This window comes from Stegostoma tigrinum, chromosome 34, assembly GCF_030684315.1.
Source record: "Stegostoma tigrinum isolate sSteTig4 chromosome 34, sSteTig4.hap1, whole genome shotgun sequence".
Classification (NCBI taxonomy): Eukaryota; Metazoa; Chordata; class Chondrichthyes; order Orectolobiformes; family Stegostomatidae; genus Stegostoma; species Stegostoma tigrinum.
The window spans coordinates 21538585-21549399 of NC_081387.1; the positions used below are offsets into that span (position 1 = coordinate 21538585).

Sequence of the window (10815 nt, forward strand, 5' to 3'; positions counted from 1 at the left end):
TAAATACATTTAGAAGTTCCTTATCTAATCAGGCAGATTCAGCATTGGTTTCTTGAAGTGAAAACGTTTGACTAGCTCAGATGATGGTTCAGCACCAGAGAAAATTTCACTGTAATTGCACTCCATTTATCCAAGCCGAGATCTCTGGAGATAATCAATACAAATTGAGAAAGGGCGCCCAAGAATTCAAATTTGGTAGCAATAGGCAAAAAAACAACTTTTAAATTGTGCTTTCCATGTTTGTCTTGAAATAAAACATTTACTTCAGAAAAAAGTTGCATTGATTCCAACGACTCTCAGGATTTACTGATAGAAGATAATTTTTCAAATTGTATTGTGAATATGTAAAATAAATTAAAAATCTATTTCTCATTACACAGAATTTCATGTCTCGAGGCTTCCACTACTGGAGTAAATGAGACACTTAAAGTGTACTCATTTATTGCTGAGATAGACAAAGGTTAGGCAGACAAAAGGTCAAAGGGAAACGATATCTGTAATTTCAATAGCATTGTAGCGCATGCACATAAACTCTTCAATATATAGTAAATAGAAACTGTTAATTTCATGGATAGGTTGAAAGTTCACACATCAAGGATGGCCCCGATTTTAAAGTAAAACAAATCTCCCAATTACAAGACGACTCGACTCCAATTTTGTGATCTTTGATCGTGTATTTCATTTTTTCCCTCTTCCCCCTCCTTCTTTCTCCCAGCCCTAAACAGCCCCTCGCTGATCTTTCAGTCCCCAGTTCCGATTTACGGTCTGTATCTGGAATTCTTTCTCCACCTGTCACGGAGACCGATCAGTTTACAACTGAGAGGAACAGAGATTCGATGTGAAATTATGGAGTGGGTTTTATTAGTGATCTTTAAATCGGCAGATTGTCAGTGGCGCAGAGTTTTTCCCGCTGTCATTCAGTCCGGGGTAGAAGAAGGGAATGATTCTCTCAGTGAAAGTTTGATAGAAAGTGTAGAGATGGGACATGTTGTCTGCATTGTAAAAGGATACTTGTCCACTCTCATAGTTCAAATAGACACCGATCTTTCGGGGTCTCACACTCAGCGAGATAGCACTCTCAGAGGGGGAGGTGACAGCAAAATAGCCGCTTCTAGGATGCAGTCCCACAGTCCAATAGCCAGTTTCGGGGCTCAAGTTGAATTCCTCTTTCCTGTCCACAGACTCTCGGGCCACTCCCACAATCCATTCAGTCTTCTCCCCCACATCCAGTTCCCAGTAATATCTTCCAGATGTGAATCCCTCTGATCCCAAGACAAATAGCATGAAATCAAATCGCTCAGGCGTGTCTGGAAGTGGTCGTGCAGAGCCGCCGAATCTCACACTGGTCAGGTCCTCTGAAAGGAGAAGCATGGGATTCGTTGTGTTCGGATCCAGTGTCAGAGAGGCTGGGGCTGCAGAAAGTTTCAAATAACACAGTCAGCGATTTGGAGAGGAGGGAGTGGAAGTTGTGGCCTGAGCGAGGAATAATGCCAAAGCTGAAGAGAGATGAATGCAAGGAGAGTGAGAGAAAAAAAAGGGCTAGCAGAAAGGAAGAGTGAGGGGTAGGACGAGGAACAACATCGGAAACGTGATGGTATGGAAAATTTAGTGAGGGCAAGAAGAGTGTGAATGGCAAAGGTAAAGCGCAAAGGGGAAGGAGGTGAAAATATCGAGAGAATTTGGTTCATTGAAGGGTAAGATGGGGATAAAGAACGGCTAGTAGAAGATCGAGTTTGTGGCAAGAATAATAGGGTCGTAGAGAGAAAGAGTGGAGAAGAATAAAGAGCAAGAACGCAGAAAGGAAAATCGGGAGTGCGTGAGAAGGGGTGGTCATATTTGTCAGAGCATTGCGGACTATGAGGCTTTGCTGAGAGAGCTGAAATTTGAGAGAGGGAGAGAAAGAACACACCAATGGCCAGGGAGATTGGGAATGTGCGTGGGATAGGCTTGATAGTGGCGATCACATGTGCCTTTAATGAAAACTTATCTGCTATCAGTCATGAAGTAGAGTCAGTTTGGTGGAAATTAGGAATATTAGATGATAGAAAATATTGCTATCAGTGCTGAAATGCCCTCCGAACAGGAGTTACAATGCAGACCAAGCATTAAAGCAGAAACTCGCGCCACTTGTTACAAGGAATATGAAGTAATCATGAGGAAATTTTGCTCCCTACATAGTCTGCAGCAATCAAATTTCCAAGAGTGCTGCCAGTGATTGTTCTTAACATTTTGTGAAGAAAGTTTCTTGAGACGATGCATTGTGGAACTGAGGGTACATCGAGAGTGTGTGTAGCATTGTTTTACAGAGTAGGTTAATAAGCAATTGAGAAGCTATCGATTAGGATAAAGTATTCACGATACTATTGAATTCTATGTTAAGTTTCAAATGTACTTACACGAATCACAAGCAAGGAAATTGCACTTGAATCCAGTTGTCAAACTATGAGTGGTTGCGTTTTTTTGAGTAAATAGACTCAAAGTTATTGTACTAACTGAATTGTGGGAACCATTTCAAAAAATTCACACTGTTCAACAAGAATACATTCCTTTGAAAACGAAAATCTCAACCAGAAAGAGCTACGCGTGTTTCTTTTGGAAAGTTGAAGTTCGTATTAGTCTAAAGCAAGACACACGCAATATTATGTAAAAATGGTCTGACGATTGAGAGTACAAGTAGGACAAACAATTACGGACGACGAAGCTTGATGACATGGGAAAATAGAATACGAGAGCAAACAGAAATATAAAAAATAGATTGCAAGATTATTTGTAAATATATATCAAAGAAATACTTCGGAAAAAGTGCATAGCCATCTCTTAGCCGAGCTAGGGTACATTATAATAGAGAATGAGGAAATAGTGGCGATATTGAAGAAATAACTGTGCCTACATTCACAGTAGAAATCACACGTTTGATACCACAAATAAACAGTAGCCGAGAACTTAAAAGAGTAAGAAAAATATGGAATTTTGCGTTAGCAGTGAAAACGTGTTTGGAAAACTCCAGCAACTTAAATTGGACAACATGCCCAAGATAACTTAGACTTCAGTATTCTGAGTGAGATAGCTACAGAGACAGTGAATGTGTTACCTATGATTTTCTAAAAATACAAAGATCCCACGGCCTACCACACTAAAAGTTAGCCAATGTTTAACCTTCCCTTTTCACGAAAGGAGAGAGGGAACTGTACAGTAATCAGAGAACAGTAGACTAGTTAGCTTTACGTAAGCATTTGGAAAGATGCTAGAATCTCTTATTGAAGAAGTCTTAACGATACGCTGAAAAACACACAGCATGATTAGAAAAAGTAATAGAATGCTTTACTAAATAGAAATAGATTTGATACATTCATAACAGTTCTTTGAGGATATGTCCAGCCGAATAGATAAAGGGGGATTTAAAAAATAGCACCCATGACCATCATAAGAACATGAAACAGTTGCCACACAAAATGCTTATGAATAAGAAATAGTGTCCCCGATTTAGGATTAAGGTATTAGAAAAGATACACGATTGTTTCACAAACAGTGACAGAGTGGTTGTAAACGGAATATTTTCACGTTCTCAGGCAAGAAATGGAATGCTGCAGGAATCGTCAATTCGCAGTTTTTATTAATAAATTAGATATTGAGACAGTAGCAGCAAAAAAGGCTATAATACAGCTTCCATTCCAACACTTCTCGACCCCCGCCCCTGGGTCATAAGATCAAACAGAGACCGGGAGTAAAGGTGACACTTATATAGTTATAGAGATCTTAGGATGGGAATGTCATGGGCGTCTGAACCAATGGATCTTAGTTTTCTAACGATGGAAAATTATGGAAAATGGTGAGCTGTGGGGAGGACATATGCTGTCTCAAGAAACAGGCACGTTATATTGAGGTAGATGGAGTATAATGTGAAGCTTCTTGATTTGTTCATTCACATGAAAAACAATAGTTGAAACTTGCATATCTTTTGTTGTTCAAAGAGAGTTGGATGTGCACGCAAAAGAAACAGAAAACTAGTATGTTAGTACAGGAAGCAGCAGCAGATAGGAAGACAGGAGGGATGGTCGTGGAATCTCTAAATGCTACATTGACCTTTATTGCAGGTGAACTGGAGTTCAGGAATAAAAGCAAAAGTTTTACAGCAATTGTTTAGGATTTGGTGAGATACGGCGTGCAGTTTTTTCTTTCCAATTTTAAGAAACAACATAAGTGCATTTGATATGGAACAGCAAAAAATTCACTAAAATGATCACTAAGGTCAGAATATTTGTCTGATGGTGAGAATTGATGCCATTGAGCCTATGTTCTTGCACTTTAGAACAATGTGAGGTGATCTCATTGAAACATGAAGATTGGGATCTCCCAGTTTTCGCAGATACCACATGACATGGTTGAAGAAGTGGCCAGATTGCCCTAAATATTATACAGAACGATTCATCATATCCTGACTCCATCATGCTCTTAAGTGAAGAATGGTGGGTTTTAGCCTGATTGAAGGCTCCAGATAGGAACCGTCCGATGCACATAGAGTTGCAAACAAATCAGAGTCCTACAGCTCCCTATAAGAAGCAGTAAAAAAGGCAACAATGCGGCCTCCATTCTAACACCTCCTCTTTCCCCACACAGGTGGTAAGATCAAACAAAGACCAAGAGAAAAGGCGAGACTTGTATATTCATAGAGATCATGGGATGAGAATGTCATGGGTGTCTGAACCAATGGAAATAAAGTGGCTGCCAATGGCTATCTGTGCCCTTGATCATGCAAAACGCCAGTAGGGGGACACATCCTCCAGCTGATACACAACTAGCATGGATTAAGCAATTTTACAAACTGCATGTCAGATGACCCACCCGACAAATAGCTGACAAATTACGAAAGCAGAAAGAGGCACTTAATTGTTCATACATTGGAAGCTCTCAGCATGTCAAGTTTCAATTTGAGGGATTGAAAATGTGAGAGTGCTGATGCTGAAGTGGGGAGTGGGGAAGAGGGGGCAGCGTTGGAGATGGAGAAAGAGTGAGAGAGTATATGGAGGCAGAGGTGGAGGTGAAGAAGGCTAGGAGAATAGAGCTTTTATTTATGCACGCATGGCATGTGGGTGTCGATGGCTAGACCAGCATTTATTGGCTGCCTCAGTCGCCCTTCAGAGGGTGGTGGTACACCGCCTCCTTAACCATGCTGTATGTTGTTCCTCAATGCCTGTAGCGTGTGTATTCTATGATTATGATCAGTTACAGACAATAAACAGTGACATTTTTCCAACTCAGAATCGTGAGTGGCAGGAAGTGGTTGTCTCATGTATCTGCTGCCCTTGTCCTTCTGCCATGAAAGTAGTCGTGGGTTTGAAAAGTGATTTCTAAGGATTTTGGGTGAATTGCTGCAGTGCATTGTTTAGCATGTTACGCTGCTGTTACCGAGCATCGGGGAGGACGGATTGGATGTTTGTATATGTGATGTCAGTCAAGCAGTCTGTTTTGTCCTGCATGGTGACAAATTTCTTCATTACTCTTGGAGCTTCACTCATCCGGGTAACTGAGGAGTATTTGATCACACTCATACCTTGTGCCTTGTAGATAGTCCTCAAGCTTTGACGTGTCAGGAGGACAGTTGATAACCACAATATTCCTAGCCTCGATTTGCTCTTCGAGCGACTGTGTTTATATGGCATGTCCAGTTAAGTTCCTGATCAATTCCAGATTTCTTTTGATTGAAGTCAGTAACACTATCTGCCAAGATAGAATTTGAATTCGGGTCCCAGCTGAGTTTTTGGATTCATAGTCTAGCAATAATACTTTAGCTCATCACCTCCTTCTTCTGTGTGCAGAATTGAGTAGAAAAGAAATAGCACAGGGTAAGTGTAAAGAAGATGAAGTTAAGAAAGTGTCAATACAGTAAATTGTGGTGACAAGAGAAGCTATGGGTGTACCAAAGGAGAAATAGAGGGAAACAGAAGAAAGAGATGGAAGGGAGGACATTGAAAGGAAAAACTAGAGAGATAATTTATGAGCATTGGGAGGAGGAAAGAGAGTTCAGGTGGAGGGTTGGGTGAGAATGAAGGGAAAGAGATGGAGAGTTAAGAACATTAGAGGCCAATGAAAGAAGGAAGGGTAGCAGGTGCATGAAGAGAAAGAAAGGAAAACTGGTCGTGCAAACGGTCATGGACTGTATTGAGGGGAAGAAGAGAAAAGGTGACAGGTGAGTAGAAAGGGATCACATGAAAGGAGTGTGAGAGAAATTACATGAGGGGGTTTGCTGAGAGGTAGAGTGTATGGGCCAGCAGGAGCAGAGATTGAGCCTCGAGAGATAGCTTCACCATTCTAGATAATAGATGACTATCTCTCTCATCCCCATTATTCAGTCTGTTCAAGATCAACTGTTATTAGTATTATCTGAAAATCTAGCAGGCTCTGTTGTTAAATCGATCAGATCCCACAAAATTCTGGAGTGGACAATCCAAAATACTCATTATCCTCCAAGTGAAGGAATTCCTCCCCATCTAAGTCCTAATTACTCACCCATTAGCCTGATATAGTGTCCCCTGCTACACTTCCAGCTGGGAATTATGTTCTCTGCATCAAACATTTTCAAGTCTTCAAGCAATTTGTCAGCTTGAGAGAATACAGACCAAATCTCCTTAATCTCTCTTGGTACAATGTATCAACATCCCAGAAATTAGTCTGCTGAGCCTCTGCTGTATTCCCTCTGTGGCAAGTACATGCATTCTCCCTCAATTAAGGGCCTCTGAATTGCACATGCTATCCTGTTGCTGTCACAGCAAGGTAAAGGCCGACATTGTAGAAGATGTTTCCAGTAGAGAGTAAAAGGCTATACCAAACCTGAGAGATCACAGTAAAACTTTAGGACAGTTATTGGTCAACTCAGAGGAAGGCAACATCTATCCTGAACCATTCAGAGTAGTACAACAAACCTCAAAGGCCAAGGTTTTCATGAAATATGTTATGAATTTCAGCCTGGACAAAGTCATTTTAAACTCAAGAGTTGAAAGGAGGAGCAGAGTCACAGAATGCAATAACTGTAGGAGGTGAAAATGAAAATAGGCAGGAACACAAAACAATATTCATTATGTAACATACTAGTTATTCTATTCTTTTGAAGTCTGGTCTACTCAGCAAGACCCATCATATTGCACACCCAAACTGGCCTAGTAAATAATTTACTAATGTCAACCCACTAGATAAAGGGTGAGTGAGAGTAAAATGTAATGGAACAGTCATTTTCAACCTTGCAGCAAAATGTCAGAGGGGAATCAATACCCTGACTCACACCTCCCAGTCAACATTGTTCTTTCCTAAGATCAAAGGAATTGTGCCAAGATTCAGAAATGTTTCCAACAGTCTTGCAAAGTATCAACTGAACATAATTATTTTTCCTATTCATTCGCAGGATGTTGGCATTGCTATCTAGGCCAACAGTCATTTCTAATTGCCCAAGGCGCAGTTGAGTGTCAACCACATTGCTATATATCTGGAGGATGGCAGATGTCACTCCTTAAAAGACACTATTGAGAAAGATGTTTTCCTAACAATCAACAACGATGTCATGGTCTTTAGTAGATTCTTAATTCCAGATATTTTAATTGAATTCAAATTCCACCATCTGTTGGTTTCAGCCTAGGTCCCCAGAACAGTAGTGCGTGAATAATAGTCTAGCAGTCATGCCACCAGGCCGTTGCCTCTTATTTTTTTCAAGCAAACACAAAATGCATAATGGCACATTACACAACAAGTCAGAAGTGACCATGTATACATATTAAGTGCAAAACAAATGAGTCATTCCAATATTATCTTGCTTTATATACTGAAAAAAATCTAGATTTACCATGTTCATAATACACTAAATGTGTTATAAGAGTGGAGGACTTACAGAACATTAGCAGCTGACAATGTAAGGGTTTAACCATGATCCTTCAGCACAGTTAGACTCTTTGTAATGGTATTTATAATCGAGAAAAAGTAATATAGAATCCTTACCGGGATAAATGTGGTCTATCATTTCTCTCCATGTTGTGTACTGTAAAGGACCATTAAACTTTTCGATAGACAGGGAGCCAGCTGCCACTGAGAATGTGGCAAGATCATCACTGAGCCTGTAAACATTTAACAGTCAATGTTACAAAAGTCTCCTTTGTCAGATTCTACTTCTGAGAAATGGACAATCATTCAGTATGTTTTATAATAGAACGAATGTAAGAGGGGAAATGTTAACTTCGTTTCTGCAACGGAATTAAAGGGAAATGCAAATATGAAGAAATCAATCACCAATATCAAGAAAAGTCCTATTGTCTGACAACAGATTAGCTACAACTCATTGCACACCTTCATGTGTGGGAAACATCTAGCCTGTAAACGTGCTGCATTTTGAAGAACTCTTGTAGAAAAATACAGGCTATTCAAGACTTTCTAAGTCATGAACATGCCAACTGTGTTTATAACTTACTACATGACTCGATGCACGTTTTGTTCAGCAACGCTCAGCGAAAAGAAAGCGGTTATAATCCATTGAAGGCTCTGTACGGATGGAAGATTTTGCTATTGTATTTACTGACGATATAAAAAGAATTTGCTTTTTAATAAAATAAACAACCCGTCAGCTTTTAAGGTATGAAATTCTCTAGAAGGACAGGCACCCTGCAGCGGCAACCTTTCAATATGTTTCACAATAGAGCAAACGTAGGAAGTGAAATGTTTCTGCCAATGAGTTGAAAGGAAATGCCGACTTAAAATGAATGTCCAGCTCTTCAGAAGCATACGGCCAAGACACTTTTGCTCAGCCTTAAGGCCGCAGTTGGGCAAACTCGATACATCAAGCAAGTGATCACTTGTGGCCTGGGAAACACTTCGTAGTCGTCTGTAATATTTTGCCATTGATCGCAACATTGCGGAACAGTTACATAAAATCTCAATTTCAACCTTGCTGTAAGCTTCTTATTAGAAAATCAGTCGTCTATGAACTGCAAACGGAGTTGCTATTGCTTGGTTTATGACCCTTTGAAGTTGTAACGATAGCCAGGACTTAAATACAGACTTACGCTTCGCTGGATCAATCGCAAATTATGGAGGGTTTTGCCAGAGGTGGACCTACCTCATCGACTGACAAATATGTTCTTGAAAAATATAAATCACAAATAGTGAACATTATAGTGACATATTTTAGGAGGATGCAAACAGGCTTTTGAAATAAGTAGACTCGGGGCAGGTTAGATTTAACGGGAACGTGCAAAGGAGGAAGGATTATTGAGGAAAGGAAATAAACTGATAAATAAAAGTCCGGTGCTTCCCACAAACAGAACTACCCGAGTAGACCGGAAGACACACACTCAGTGACTCATACAGGTCCAGAAGAAAACTAATTTTGACACAGGGAAATAACGAGAAACGAAGTAACGAGATTACGACAAGCCAGTTCAACTAGTTTGTGGGTCTTGTCAGAAGTGTGTTGGGTGCGTGGGATTGGAATTTTCAGCGGAACTGTGCAAAGATCAGTTTTACCGCTGATCCACTTCTAGCATTTGCTGTGCGCATTTCACATTAATGACAGGTTAATTTATGACCGCGGGACGTTTCACGGAATTGCCCCCAAACTAAACTCCCTCACCTTCAGAAACACCAATTTGTCTGTTTGCTCCATCTGTTCCTGCAACTTTGAGAGCATCTTCTCGATAGAATTTAAATTCTCCTGAATCTCTCGAAGATTTTTCTCCATTGGCTCTAGAATCCTCTCCTGTTCTTCCCTGAGATTTCCGAGTAAATGCTGTTCTTTCTCTGTGAGAATCTGGTGCATTTTAGTGAACTCAGATATGATGTGAGTCTGCAGACTGCCCGCCTGTTCCGACCAAATGAAATGTGAAAAAAAAAATCATGTCCCGCGATAAAGGAAACAAAACTAACCAAGATCCCAGAAAATCATCACAGTGAGACCTTACCCTCACTTCGGAAATCTTCCGTTTCTGAACCTTCTCCGTCTCCAAGACAGTCGATTTTTTTCTCGGTGAGATATTCTAAGGACGATTTCAGCTGCACCTGAAGTTTCCCGATAAGAACGGAGAAGGCAAATGTTAAATAATGAAAAACACAATAAGCTTGTCAATTCATAAATATTCTCCGTTGTACCTTGAGGATTTCAACACCTTCTTTAATGGGCAGGAAGCCACGGCCTCTGTGTTCCAAATCAACGACACACCACGCAGATCAATTTCTGGTCAGTTTCACAAAATAGCATCAATTCTTCCTGATGCTTCTCGCAGTGAAACTTGTTCTCCTGCTCGTTCTCTGTCAGGTTTAATTTTCGAAATTTCTCGGCCAGATTCGCTAATGCTCGATTGACCTTGAACCTGCTGCGCAGAATCTTCTGTCGACATTCCGGGCAAAATTGTCGATTATTCTCCCAACACTGAGTGATACAGGAGAGACAAAAGTTGGGCGCACACTGAAGTGTTACCGGGTCAGTGAAGAAATCAAGACAGATGGGACAAATGGCCTCCTCTGTCAAACTCTGGACTTGTTCTTTGGAAGCCATGCCGGATTCAGCACGTGCAAACTCGAACCGATTTCAGCTTCGATGCTGCTGAACTCTTGAAAGTATTCAGTTCCGACAATTTCTCGAAGTCTTTTACTCCGAAACGCAAAGAACGCCAGTCCTGCTAGAAATTAACACATTGATCATATGACAGGAGATGGTTTGGCAAGTTCAAATTGATTGCTTCAGACGTTGACACGGAGAATGCAACTGTCAATTTTAACTGTCAATCTTTCTTCACATTTTAAACCAGTTTCACTCTGAATGGCCTATGTACAACTCTGAGA

At 40.5% G+C, this 10815-nt stretch overlaps 1 pseudogene; it reads right to left on the reverse strand.

Moving 5' to 3' along the window:
• Nucleotides 1-861: 861 nt before the first annotated feature.
• LOC125446322 (nuclear factor 7, brain-like) lies at nt 862-10528 on the reverse strand (annotated as a pseudogene).
• Nucleotides 10529-10815: the final 287 nt, after the last annotated feature.